The 14,274-nt window shown below is 41.4% G+C and overlaps 1 protein-coding gene across 3 annotated transcripts in view; it reads left to right on the top strand.

The window, feature by feature from the left end:
* Positions 1-14,274, top strand: part of sema3fa (sema domain, immunoglobulin domain (Ig), short basic domain, secreted, (semaphorin) 3Fa) — a 60,374-nt gene that overhangs the window by 24,898 nt on the left and 21,202 nt on the right. The window lies entirely within an intron of this gene.

The following is a 14,274-nucleotide window of genomic DNA, read 5'->3' as shown; positions in this document are numbered from 1 at the left end:
CCGGGTCCATCATTCATCTACTTCATTCATGCCCCCGGGGGGAAGCGGAGGGGGGTGTGGCATACAACACTGGCATGGCATTAGCGCCCAAAGCGTCTCTGTCTGTCCCTTTACCTCCCCGTGCTCGCTCTCCCTCGGTCTCTCATCACTCTCGTCTGGCATATTCCCCTCGTCTTGGCACAAATGCTGTAGCAGTCATCTGTCAAAGAGTGGCCATCATCCTGGCCTTTCACATTCTGTATGATTTCATGTTGAATGAATTGATGTGCTCCTCCTCTGGAGCCTACGCTCTCCTACAATGATGGAAGACCACAGATAGCCCATCAGGGAGCTCGGAGGAAGCAGCAAGTCCTGGCACAAATGTCTTTCCGTGGCTGAATCAGACTGAAGAGACAAAAAAATGTCTTCTGGCATTGGGGGACGATCTCTGACCTAAATGACGCTTTGTTCCAGTATAATCACTTTAAAATAGTATTAAAAGGCTTGGAATTCAGTGCTCCGTGACTTCTAATTATACTAAGGTCGTTCACACACAGCATGAAATTTACCTTCTCACTACCGTAGCCAGATTACACTGTCCTATTAAACCAACAATGCATGATTAATTAGTCACAACACATTGCGGAGGAAATTAGATTTCTTCTATTTGTAGTCACACTGACTGCACTGTGTGGATTTTATCCAAACAGCATTTTTACATTATTGAAATCTTTATTGTGTTTTATAGTTGCACAGCTTCACATGTAGTGTGAGCATTTTATACAAGCTGTTATATATTATATCTGCTGATAAAGAGTTAAACGCAGTGTCTCCTAATGTGTAACTGCCCTAAACTCCCTTCATAACATTAGCTGTGTTTCCCTTGCACAGAAAGATGTTACTCGGTTCTGTTTAGAAATACTAAAAAGTGGTGATTTTCAAAGATTATCGTCATCATACAGTCCATTTGCAAGAAACACAGTGACTACGTTCATTAATCTCCAAAATGACACGAGCACTTAAGTTGTGGAAGCAGCTGTGGCGGTAACATCTGGGTTTTCTCATCAAGGAAGAAATGTCCTCACTGGACCTCTGGCACGTTTAATTCAAGCTCTTTTTTTCCTTTTTTTTATTTTAATTGCATGATTGCGAGATGATCAGTTGTTGCAGCAAACTGTTGCTAAGTGTGATTTGCTGGTTCATTAGATGATCGTAACCATACTGCTGGGGGAAAAAAAACCAAAACACGTGTGCCGTTCAGATGTGATGAATGAAAACCAGATAAAAAAAGAAGATTCTCCCTCTTTCTCATTCTCTCCATTTGTGGTGAGGATCAGCCCGTTTGGTCATCTTATCAGTGCAGAGCGGAAGGCTGTGCACTGATTTGTGACAAGGTATGATGGTGTAAGATCAGAGGATGTTTAAGCTTCCATGTGTGCCTCCTTCAACACCCCACGTGAGGACAAATGTAGGAGCCGTGGCCAAGATTTTTCCACTGTCACGCATATCGCCTTCTCCCGAAACTGATAAGACTCCTCCTGCCTTCCTATCCATTTTCTCTTCATACCTCATTATCTGTCTTTCATTCTGCAATCAAAACACCAGCACTTCCAGCTACACTTTCCTTTGGTAAACAGAGCATCGCGCACCTGGATGTGCAGACGCGTTGCAGACAGTAAATAGGTGCGAGCCCCGAAGCCAAACGGTTATTTATTGCCGCTGCTGCACGAAAGAATAAGCGGGATGTGAGTTTCTACCACTGTGGCGTTTGAATGTGTTGCATCATTGTTGTTCGTGTTGGAATTGGACGTCTCAGCGTTCCTTATCTTTCTCTGCTTGTGTGCAAACTAAATCTCACCCAGCAGAGCTGCCAGTGACGGCGTGCCAGAGAAATCACAACCATTTTCTGACTCACTGTTATGTATATGATTTGTGTTGATATTTGATTGCATTGTTTGAATTTGACTGCAATTGCAGTTTGTTTAACTTGGTGCATGTAATTGATGAAGCCTGTAATCAAACAAGGAGGAAAATGTCATTTTCCCATTTTATGCCTGTTGGGTAGCAAGTGCTTCTTTGTCTCTGTGCTGTTTGTTTAGGACAGACATGTTATCCATTGTTTTGTTCTCATGATTTTATCCATTTGGCTTTGAACCGCTCTCTGGGTTTTGCCATTTAAACCAGACTATTCAAGCTGTCTGGGGAAAATTATGTTTAATAATATGAATTAATAAGCCAATTCAAATATACTCCCCTTAACCCTTACAAAGCCGTACTCTGCACACTGACCCTTGTGGTCACGGGTGTGAAAAGGCCACAGGTTCTTAGAGTAGGATGTCCCATCTGTCCGTCAAACATGAAAGCTGCCAAACGAACAGGCGCTGGTGTTTTAAGAGGGAGGGCTGAGTGCGTCAGTCAGTGAGGGGAGTAGAAAGGCTGTGGATTACACATGCAGACAATAATGTTTAGGTCTGTCAACCCGTCACTCACACTGACCTTCCCTAACTTTGTTTTAATTGCACGCCGGTATGAGAGGACGGGGCCTGCCTGTAGCAGACAATTCACATTATCCATTAAAAACTTAATGGCTGCCAACATGTTTCATCTTGAATGACATTTTCTGTGTTTTCAAAGCACATATTTGACCTATTGGAATGTAAATAGTCTTTTTTTGTTATTTTTTTTTAGCCTGTAATTATTTTCTTAGCTTCCTTTTTATTTTTAAGTGAACAAGGCCTCTCCTGTTGGGAAGGATCATCGTGACATTCCGCTGGTCACGTACTGATTAGTTTTTTTTCTTTCTTTTTTTGCCTTCAGGAAACATAACTTTAACACTGACTACACGACATTAATGTGGTCTAATCTCCCCTTTTTAACATTACTCCTCAATACCTCACCTGTTTGCACCATTCTTGACACCTCAGCTATCATCTAGTCACATTATAATTTTCACACAGGCCTTTATACATAGAAACGAGATGAGTCTTGATGACAGAGTTTGGAAAAAGTAACAAAATAAAGCAAAATAAATACGGGATCTAAAAAAACAAAAAAAAAACAATGAGATACTTGAAATGAAGACAGAAGAAAAACTGATTCCATTCAGTTTTTATCCGTCAACACAGATTTGATTGGAATGCATCCAGAAAATGTGACACATGTATGCAGTTTTAAAATAACAATTTTATTTTTGAAATGAATGACTAATTATATCTGCTGTGAAAAACAGCTAACACATTATGACTAACACAGCTAACATTACTAACACATTGTTTTCATAATTGATTAATCTGTCAATTATTTTCTCGATGAATCGTTTGGTCCATAAAATATCAGAAAACCTTAAATGTTGACCGGCGTTCGTCTAACCTGGAAATGATGATGTTCTCAAGTGTCTTGTTTTGTCTACAAACCAAATGATTAGCTTTTTAATGATTTCTTTTGTTATAACAAAGAAATGAAGAAAATAATAACATGAAGCTGAAACAACCGGAAATGTTGTTTTAATCATGAAAAAAGCTTCAAACTGTCTATCAAAATAGTTGTCGATTAATTTAATAATTGATTAATTGTTTCAGCTCTACATTATACATCATTTCAATCCAAATGCCAATACCATAAGGTATTTGCACTGTATAATACAGTATGTTCCAAAACTACTTTCTGCCCTCTGTATCATCTGCATTGTCTGCGTTCCTGTCTGCCGTTTCCTTTGATTCAAATCACTCCATTCCCACTACTAGAGCTGAAACGATTAATCGATGAATCGATTATTAATCGATTACTAAATTAATCGGCAACTATTTTGATAATCGTTTCATCGGTTTGAAGCTTTTTTCATGATTAAAACAAGATTTCTGATTGTTTAAGCTTCTTAAATATGAATATTTTCTTCATTTCTTTGCTCTGGATAACAAATGAATCATTAAAAGTCAATCATTTTGGTTTGTGGACAAAACAAGACATTTGAGAACATCATCATTTCCAGGTTTGACGAACACCGATCAACATTTTTTATGGTTTTCTTATATTTTATGGACCAAACGATTCATCGATTCATCGAGAAAATAATTGACAGATTAATTGATTATGAAAATAATCGTTAGTTGCAGCTCTACCCACTACCATCATATCTATCCATGCAGCCTCTCTTCCTCTGCTGGGAGAAGATAAATGCCCTTGACTGACGGTCATCATCCCCCACTTTGTTTTCTCCATGTGCCAAGCAGACAAGACAAGGGCAGCAAATGGACGTGTTAACAAGGAGGTTCTGTGATTCACAGCAGTCGGCCAGCTTGGTCTCACCAGGTGGTCTCTTCTATATGCTTGTCCTTACATGGGCCTCGTTGAACTTTCCCTGTTGTGTTCCATTTTATGTTTGCCTCAGATCTGCATGGGTTTTCCTGTTTTATTAAGTTCTGCACACTTGTCCATAAACTTACAGATAGAGCTGCTGTTTTACGTAGACCTCAATTATCTCTCTCCCAGGTCATAAGTAGAAAACACAATATTGTCCCTCATGTATAGGTGTTTTCTTTAGGTTGTTATACTTAAAAATGTGGACTTTAATGTTCATACTAAGAAGTACTGTAAACCTCATGGTGGCATGAAAGAAATTCATGAGCAACCAAAATTTGCTACACAGCCTCTGGAAACCATGAAATTCAGTTTTTTTTTTTGTTTTTTTTACTGAAATCTCTATGGGTTTTCCTCTCAGAACCAGAAAGTTTTGACCAAATTGATCGACTGACAACCCTTCATTGTGGCCCATACAGCAACAAAAGGTATCGGTCATCTGCCATCTCGGAAATAAACACTGTGACTCTATATGGAAAAAAGGTTTGCATGATTTTCCATTGGAGCTTGTTTAATTTGGTTTGCAGAGGACTCGCTCTCTTACGGTTAGAACTGCCTCGGTCTTTGCGGTAAAGCTTCCACTGGCTGTGAAGTGAGCACAAAGCCTGTCAGACACATGAGCAGGTCCTCACTGCAGGCTGAAAGTCCCACAGCCCATCTGAAGTCCACACCACACTGCTCAACAACTAGCCGCCTGATTGTTGAGCATTAACTGGTTGTCCCCTGCCTGTCATAGGCAATTAGTGCACAAGACTCAAGCCTGGATCTATGCTGACACGTACCTGGTCGGGGGGTGACCCCGTCTTTGTCTAGCACTGACGTGGGGTCAAGTGTGGGTGTATGCAGCAGCAGGGGGAACCAGTATTATGCTGACTGTGCGGAGGCAGATGGGCTTCATTAGTGGTCTTGTGGTATGATGACTGTGAATTCTGGTGATCCCAGAGCAAGACGAGCTGCCCTGCCTGGTCATTTGGGACTGAGGGCAGGTTTTATATTCACATTTTTAACCCATGATTGACAATCTTGTTTAATGTTTGATACAGGATAAGGAAATGTGTGTGGAAAACCCATATCATTACCATAAGCGTTCATTTTCAACTTTTGAGAAATTGGCTGTCTTTTGGATTTAATATTTAGGTGTAACATTGCTATTGAATCACTTTAGTCATGTTTCTTCATGCTGGAGTTGAATACTTTGTAATGGGTGAAGTATAAGCCTGACAGTCATAGCAAAACTCATCATCATCACTGCACACATCATGCACACCTTCTTCCACCTGTGCCATGCTGGGTGCTAAAGAAAGGAGTGAAGGAATCAACAGAAAGAAGGTCTGTTTTATCTCAAAGTGCTGGTATGCAGACATGGGCTAGTGGATGCTGGCAGGATCAGACACGCCAAGTGAAAGCTAAGGTGTTGGGAGGAAGCTGGGTGATGAATTGAAATGGCATAGAGAGGAAGATTTAAGATCTGCTGGTACGCCAGGACTTTCTAATAGAGCAGCACTGACAACATCTTTAAAGAATTCACACAATGTCGTGGATGTGTGCGAGGCTGACGGAAATGCTCAAACAATCTAAAGAAGTTGATGCAGGAAACTAAAATAATGACAATGCCGAGATACTATGCATTCTCTAGTCACTCCTCACGGAGAGGTTATTCAGTTTTATTTCATAAAATAGAAGAAGCAGCATTTTCATGATTGGACATTTGCTTTCCCCGTTGCCTGCAATTTCAAAATTGTCCAACTGAAAGTCAATAATATCTCAATATCGGCTGGTGCTTAACCTTATCTGGACAAGCAGTTTTTGGAGGACTTAGCACATAGCTAACACCCCTCCCAATCTAGTGAGTGCCCACATCCATGTTTTAGAGGGAACTTCCCAGAGCATTTCATTCAGTACGCCCAGGTTACTGTTTCCCTTCAGGCCATGAGAGTCATCGAAACTCACCTCTACTGTTAACAGGCATCTTCCCGTCTCCTGGTACATGTCACTTCATGCATCTAGCAGCCTAAACTTGGCCAAAATCTCTCAACAGGTAAACCAATATAGAGCGTATTACACATCATGCAGAGATGCACGTATTTTACTCAAACTGGTGATGAAATTTCTCCTCACGGCAATGTTTTAAACATGCATCTCCACTCTTTCCGCCCCGGATCTTTACCTAAGCGAGTGGCCGAGGTTTCCGTTTGTGTGTTTTGTCCTCTGTCCAACTCATGATCAGAATACACATGAAAGAGCCTCTGTGTGCCTTTTGTGTGTTGTGTTTTTTGCCCCTCGAGTCGCGGTGGGATCGTAGCCTCTCTCTGTGTGTCAGTTGCTGAGGAGCTCTCCAACTCGGCTCAGAGTTTCCATGGCTCTCCCCGGGCCTGCTTTTGATAAATGGAAGTTCTTACGTTTGCTGTCAGGCTTTTCTACCCGTGGGACCCCTCCCTCCATTCTCACTCCTCCACCACACCATTTGCTGTTGTGGGTGAAAAATGACCAAAGGGAGCAGAGTGGATTCTCAGCGCTTGGACCAGAGAGTGGAACACCCAGACAGGATAGAGGTGGCTGTTGTCCCCAGTGGACCTTGAGTCAACACTTGCTGCTAATGGTCTCTCTAAATTTACCTTCTAATTACCCCCCACTTATTGCCCCCAGCTAGCAACACACTGGCCATGACCTTGATGCACAGGGAAACACGAGGGCGCTGTTAAAAGTGCACTTTGTTTGGTTCTGGCTAAAGTCAGTGAGACGTGAGCTGATGCATTATCGGGGACAACGCAGATTTCAACAAACTTAATTGAATAGAGGATTAAAAGAAATCTATAAACAATGATAAAGAGATCACTCAGTAAAATGTGGTGCATCTGTGTGTGTGTGTGTGTGAGCGCAGCTGACGGAGAGGGAGAGTATTTGCCAGGTCAGAGGTCGGTCAGGGGGAGGAGGGTTTTGCACTCATTCACACCAGCGCCGTCTCATTATTCAGCCTTTTCCATAATCCCTCCATCCTGAGGTGTCACAACACACCGCCGCTGCCACCCTCACCAGCTTGCTGCGAGCAATGGCACAGCTACGACAACAAACAAAGCTTCATCATCATTACAGTGGCTCGCTGCATCTGCGCGACCCCAATCCCACACATAAACCCTTGTGCACACACTGGCCCGGTCGCAGGACCAGGCTGTGCTTGGGGGATTGAGAATTTTCTGAACAAAGTAGGGAACCACTCGGGTGTTTTTTTTATGTCCCTCAAAATGCAGAGATTAGTGTAGATGACGAAAGGGAAGACGTTGGATTGGATTCCTGTTCTATTGTTATAGTAACTGTACATTGTTGTTTTTTTTGTTTAATGTAAAGTGTTTTATGAACTATAGAATACTGCTCAAATGTGTCTCATAGTATTTATTTATGTAATCAAGCAGGAAGCACAGTGACAAATCCTATGAGTCACTTTGACTCTGATGACGCAACAGTTGGCTTATGTTATTTAAAACATATTATTTAATCTAATTTGACTGTTTTTCAATCTAATTATTGTGTTAGTCTGACAAAAACTGACCCAGAAATAGAAGAAAAGAAAAAAATCCAGAGCGGTGAGACTCTTTCAACTCAAAGAATAAATTTTTATTTTATTTTTTTAGAGGTAATGGTTGGTAGAAAGACACAGAATGGTGATCAACATGCTACCAACTAGTGTGCTACATTTGTACTGGAAAATGCTGAATATTGACAAGCTGAAATGGGTTATATCCCCACCTAGCATTGCCAGAGGCAGAAACACATCGTTCAATATGTCAATATCATGCTAGTGCTTTTATACTGGAACAAGGACAATGAAAAGTGTTGTTGTGCATGGAAACATACCTCTTTTTAGAAAAATCATTTCCCATCTCTCCCTGGTCTCCTCCTCCTCCTCCTCCTCCCTACCACCATCCATGTTGAGTATCATCAGGACCACCCTGCTCACTCCTGACCCAGTGTGGAGCAGGCACCCTGCCTGACCCCCCTAGAGATAATCCTGATTATGCTGAAGTGTGCAAGGGGGCCAGGATGAGCTTTCACCTCAGCCCCCTTGTGCCCTTTAACCTTTCACTTGCGTTCCTGCAGCGCTATTGTGGGCAGCTGTTTCTGTCAGCGAGTGTGTGTGTGTGTGTGTGTAGAGGAGAAAGCGTTGGTCAAATCCATATAAGGAAAATTGCAAATTAATGTTATTTTCTGTCCGATTCTTGACGTGTAATACCACCGTATCCACGTCTGATTACGTACAGTATGACATGAATGTAATGAGGCTTGGGTTCGCAGACGAGACGAACTGAGCGAGCCTCTCCTCCTCCTGCTCCCCCGTGCTTTAATTAACCTTTCCTGTCATCCAAAACCCCAGAAATAGATTTGTTATAATCTCTCATTTCCACTCAGGAAGTGAACTCCCAACTTTAAAATCAATCTCTCCCCGCTCTTGATTTGTGCAGTTGGAGACAGGTGTCCCTGGTTTGATGTGAGGCTTAAAGAGCTTTACTGCCGTGTCTGTGTACACACACACACACACACACACACACATTTGCACACGGCGTATCAGTGGCAGACAAGCATGAAGAGCATCTGAGTGACAGCATCCGGAAAGGGAATAGATAAGATATAATCTGTGGCCAATTACTTCTCCTTGTCAAGCACAGGTAAGCAGCAATCAGTTCCAGTGACATGTGTACTAGGTCAATAGTTGTGGCTCCTGTGAGAGGCAAGAGGCTGATTATAGGGTGGTGAACGGAGGCAGGACACAAAAGCTTGCGACAGGTTGAGCTGATAAGGCTTCCCTCTGCTGTGCAGCTCTGCCCGTCTCCACAATGACCTCTCTGTCCTCTGCAATTACACACGTGCCCTCGTCTCAGACATTCATTGTATTGTGCTTGTTTTTTTTTGTTTTTTTTTGCAAAGTTTTGCAAAGATTTCACAAATACGCCTGTGTCTTCAGACTTTGTGCTTACCTAGAAGATGTCTTGGGAACCTAAAATGTTTTTACCAGCAGTGGAGAGATGCTGTCAGCTGTTTAAGACATGAGACTTGACTTAATTGGAAAAACCTGGGGTCATCTGTCCAGAGTGTTGGTCCTAGTTTGTGCTGTGAAACACATCCACCAGTGGCAGATGTGGAACTTGAGCAACTAAACACTATGTGCTGCAAAAATGAGACGGCGTTGTTAATTTAGGACCAGGCTATTTACTGCGTGACCATTGATAAGACAAAACATACACATTTAGAAAACCAAAATAATGGAGGCAATTGGTAAAATAAGGTTTTGTGACTCTGAAGGAAAGAAAGTGAAAGTGACACAAATTAAGATTTTTTATTAAGTGAATGTTTGATATTTGGAAACTGGTGTTGGGTGGCTGTGGTGTGTGTGTTCTTGTATGGTATCTTTGCAAGGACCAAAAAAACCTATAAACTATAGGGAGTGTGTATTTTGGCTGGTCCTCATTTTTTGCTTATTTTAACCATAAAAGGGAAAATGTCCTCTGAGTTTTTGCTTTTGCCCAGTTTTCCAGAATAACTTTTGATATCTGGCAGTTATTTACAATTTACTGCATGTTAAAATAGTGTATACAAATTTAAAGTTTTATTTAGAAAAAAAACACTGTAGTTTGAGTTCAATTTGAAATTTGAACAGTATTTTTTTTCTGGTGTAAACACTGACTTTCAGGGACGAGTAATCCTCTTGGGAACCAAAGCCTCGCCCTTATTTTGCTCTGGTTAAAATGTGATTTGTGTTAAAGTGGCTTTGATCAGACTGTATAAGTGAATGGAAGCCAATGCAAGTCCTTTTTAAAAGGAAAGCTGTGTGTGTGAGAAGAGACACAAGGACAAAAAAATAAGAACCTGTGGAATTCAGACTCGCTAATGGAGAAGACATCTCCACTGCCTGTTTAAATAGATAAACAATAAGGAGTGGGTCCTTCAGGTGACAAATACAAATCCTCTTAGGAACATGACTGCAGACGAGCTGCATCAGTGTGGGGGTCACAACTCTAAAAGAATGTGAGCACCCATGGATTGGGGAATTCTGACAACATGCTGAGGATGCCTGGGCAGGTATGTGGGATTCTCTGCCACCTGCCTACTTCTTTTTCCACTTTTCCACACACACAAACACACATACTCCAACGTATACAAGCACACACCGACAAAAGAAAGCGAAGCTCTCCAAGGCTGATAGCAGCCTGTGTTGGTGCTGCATCTTTAGTCATCTCCTGCGAAACAGAGAGTCCCTGTTGTCCCTTTTTTTAAATATGACCCAGGAAAAGCACACCATACACAGCCTGGCCAAGGGGTTACATACCTTGGCTGCAGAACAGAGCAGAGAGTGACACACACAGTGCAGTGGGATCACATCAACAGGTGGACAGGCTACAGGCTCAGTTTACCAGCAGATGTCATTCACATTCATTAAGGGTAGTAGGAGCAGATTGGGCTTTATCCAACAAAAGGGGTCCTGAATAAACTGAAGAAACGTACACCAGGGAGAAAGTTGATGTAGCTCTGTCTGTCTGCCTGCTTGTGAATACAAAGACCACGCTTGGAAACTTGTTGATACACACCAGATTCTGTGGTCCGCAGCGACAGACGCTCGCGCGCCACTTAAAAGTTAAAATTGAGCGTTAAACCCAATGTCAGGGCTGTGTGTTTTTGTTTTGTAGCGTTTTATTGGCTTCAGCTGTAACACAGGAATGCGTCTGACGGGATGAATTTGCGCTGACAATGGAGCTTGTGAGTGCTCTGAGGCTTTGAGGTGGACTGTTATCATACTTTGCTCCTTATCTCGCCACAGGCATTATTTCAAAGAGAATGTGTTTTAGCATGTATCCTCTCATAAAGATGTAATGTGTCTGCCAAGTGCGGCGTTTCCACTTCATTTTCACAGATCAAAATGGCAAGAAAAGTAGAGTTAATGTAGTGTGTAGCTCTGAGAGAAGCGTGGTATTTTACCTGAGGCTAGAAATATGCTTGGTGCATTACAAGTCATGGTTTGCAGTTGGCGCTAGAGCTAGGATTATGAACTATAGCATTAAAAAAACAGAGCTTCGTACAAATAGGGTGCTCGATGAGACCATAAGCAATTGACAGTGATTGCACAGCCGTACAATTTTCATCAAACGCACTTTTATTTCCAGCCCCTATCTTTTCCGTACTTTGTCAGTAATCTCCCTTGTTCACTTATAGAAAACATAAAACAGAAACGTGTTGTTTAACAACTATAAGTTGTCCAAACCACAATTGACAACAATTTGCACCATGAGAATTTTCTGTGAGGAAGATAATTATTCCATTTTCAATTTTCGTAACTGCCAATAAAAAAATGTAATTGTTCCATGCTGCGAAGTTATCAGCCCATACTAAAAAAAAAATGATCTCATCCTTCTGTAGCACAGACTCGTCTTTGGGCCTCGTGTCTGGATGGTTTTCTTTTTGTGTTTCATGGTCCTCGTGAAGTCAATGTGATCTTTATTTTTCCCAGGACTACATTAGGTCTGCTCTAGATCCAATGATCCAGAATAAAAGACTTGAGGAGAGAATAATGCACACGTGCAAATTATGGTGTGGTTTGATTAATGCTTATTTTTAGATGGAGGTCGACGTATATAGACGTTTATATCTTTAGAAATCAGGGCAGAGGATGGCCCAATATAAGAAGCTGTTTTTCTCTTGGCTGGTTTTCTCTTTTTTTTCCCCTCTACACCAGTTTAAACAGTTATTCAAAATTAAATTTTTTTGCATTCAGCAGCATTCATCAAGTTTCTGAGAAGAAACATTTGCAAATTTAGATAAATAAATAAAAGGCCAGTGAATTAAGTAATAAGTTTTTTTTAAAATAGCAAAAACTCCCTTGAATTTTTACCAAACGTAGATCTGTCCGTGTGTCTTGCCGCCTGCTTGTCTCGTATCACTGCCTCTTTACACCCATTGAACTTTGCAGTGACCTCACCACCGTCAGACTGTGACAGCCAGTCACCGGCAGCGTGTTGCCTGCCGTTCAGATACCTCCCCCGAGTGTGAATCTTGAGTGCTGCGGGTGATAAATGTGGGACCTCAGTTGGTGGCTGTCCCTGGAGCTGCACTATTGGACTACAGGGTCTGACAGAGCGGGGAGTGTAGAGCCGAGTGTGTGTGTGATTGATAAGTAGACAAGGATGAGGAAAATGAGACAGGAGGACATGGAGAATGGAGCAGAACGACTTTGGCAAAAATCTGTCATTTGCAATATTCCACTTTCAGTTTGATTTGAAAGATTTTAGGTTTGATAATGTAAACTTATAAATTGCTTCCAACATGTATGAATTCATTTTTTTTAATTGGTATAGAACACAGAACAGTCAATAATAAAATATAAATAAATTGGACCTTGACGTAAAAGATTCTCTTGCATCAAAAAAAAAAAATATATATATAAATCTCATTTACATATGGCATGATTTACTATGAATTGCAGCCTTTGCAATTTGCTAATTGTATTATTTCCCACTGCAATTTGAAACGGATTGTTTAGCACTAATGGGATATCAGCTGGGAACCCATGCTGATATGATTGGAATTGATATCAATTGACATTTTGAATATTGCACGTCTGTGGTTATAACAAACACTCCTTGACCTGCCACTGTGTCAACTGGTTTTAGTTTCGCCTTTCTTTTCTCCTGTTTTTAAGTTTGGAGCTTAGGAACAAGGTTTTGATTTTTACCTTTATTCTCTGTTTTTCTTAGCTGGAGGTAAGATTAGAGTCACTGTTTGTTATTTTGGCATTGCTCGTCTCCAAAGTCAGTAAAAACTGCTCCAATTTATTAAACAGACGTTTGGCTTTCTTTGGAGAGAGGAGTTGGGAGTCACACACACTTCCCCTTATTTTTCTAGGTCAGTAAGACAATAGTGCTTAAAGTACAAAAAAAAACATGATTATTTACCGTAAGTTACAGAAAAATACAGTTTTTACAGTTGCAAATAGTAAACAGGTTTTTAAGACAAACCCCTATCACTGCCAGTTCCCCACAGTTTTTGATGAAAGTGAGTCAAACATCAAGGCCTCCATACTTCAAAGAGGCATCACAGATTATCTTAAGAAAACATAAGAATGAAATGGATGAAAGCCATGTCTATTCCTGTTTCATACCTGATACCATGTGCCGGGATGCTGCACTCGTGACAACAGCTTTTCACAGCATTACCTGACAGAGCTCAGCACTCCAGCAGTTGATTAACTTTCTGGTGTGAAATAGGTTTTTGCTGCTTTTGAAAGCAGTCGTAGCCGTTCGGGGGAAGTGTATTTTGTCATCAGACTTGTTCAAAGAAAACAGTGGTGGTGTTTGTCTGGTCCCATTGAAGTGGAACATGAACAGATCCTCTCTCCGGTTCTCGATCTCTGTAAATAGAACAGCACAAGTGCTGGCTTAACTATCACAAGCTCCACTTTCCCAAGTGTAGTTTGAAAGAGAGCGAAAGAGAAAAGACGGAGACCCTCCTATCAGATTCTCTAACAGCTTGAGAGGTAATGGGAGGACCGGGAGGAAAAAGCTGCTTTCTGTACACCAGATCCCCACTTATCTCCGCTCACACACCGAGTGAAACCTAAACTCCCAGTGAAATGCCTTGAGCAGTATGTGTGAGCCATCTGAGAACTTGTTTTTATTTCAAAAATAGTATTGGGGGGGGGAAAAAAATAGTGATTTTTGAGGAAACAACGAGGCAATCTTACACATGATTTGATGTGGGACTGAGCCTGGGGATGAGTCGACATAGCAGAGATTCTGCTGCCATTCGACTGGAGACAATTCACAAGCAGGGAAGTTAATGGCTATTATGTCTTTTACGGCTCAACATAATTGAAGGGGGGAAAAACGTGAATGAGACCCAGGGTCAGAGTACAGGTTCTGATCATTATCTGCTTCCAGGCCTTGTTGTAATGGAAAC

The sequence above is a fragment of the Solea senegalensis genome, linkage group LG4 (assembly GCF_019176455.1).
Source record: "Solea senegalensis isolate Sse05_10M linkage group LG4, IFAPA_SoseM_1, whole genome shotgun sequence".
Taxonomy (NCBI): domain Eukaryota; kingdom Metazoa; phylum Chordata; class Actinopteri; order Pleuronectiformes; family Soleidae; genus Solea; species Solea senegalensis.
The sequence above is the reverse complement of the archived record's forward strand: the minus strand, read 5'-3'. Positions and strand labels throughout refer to the sequence as shown.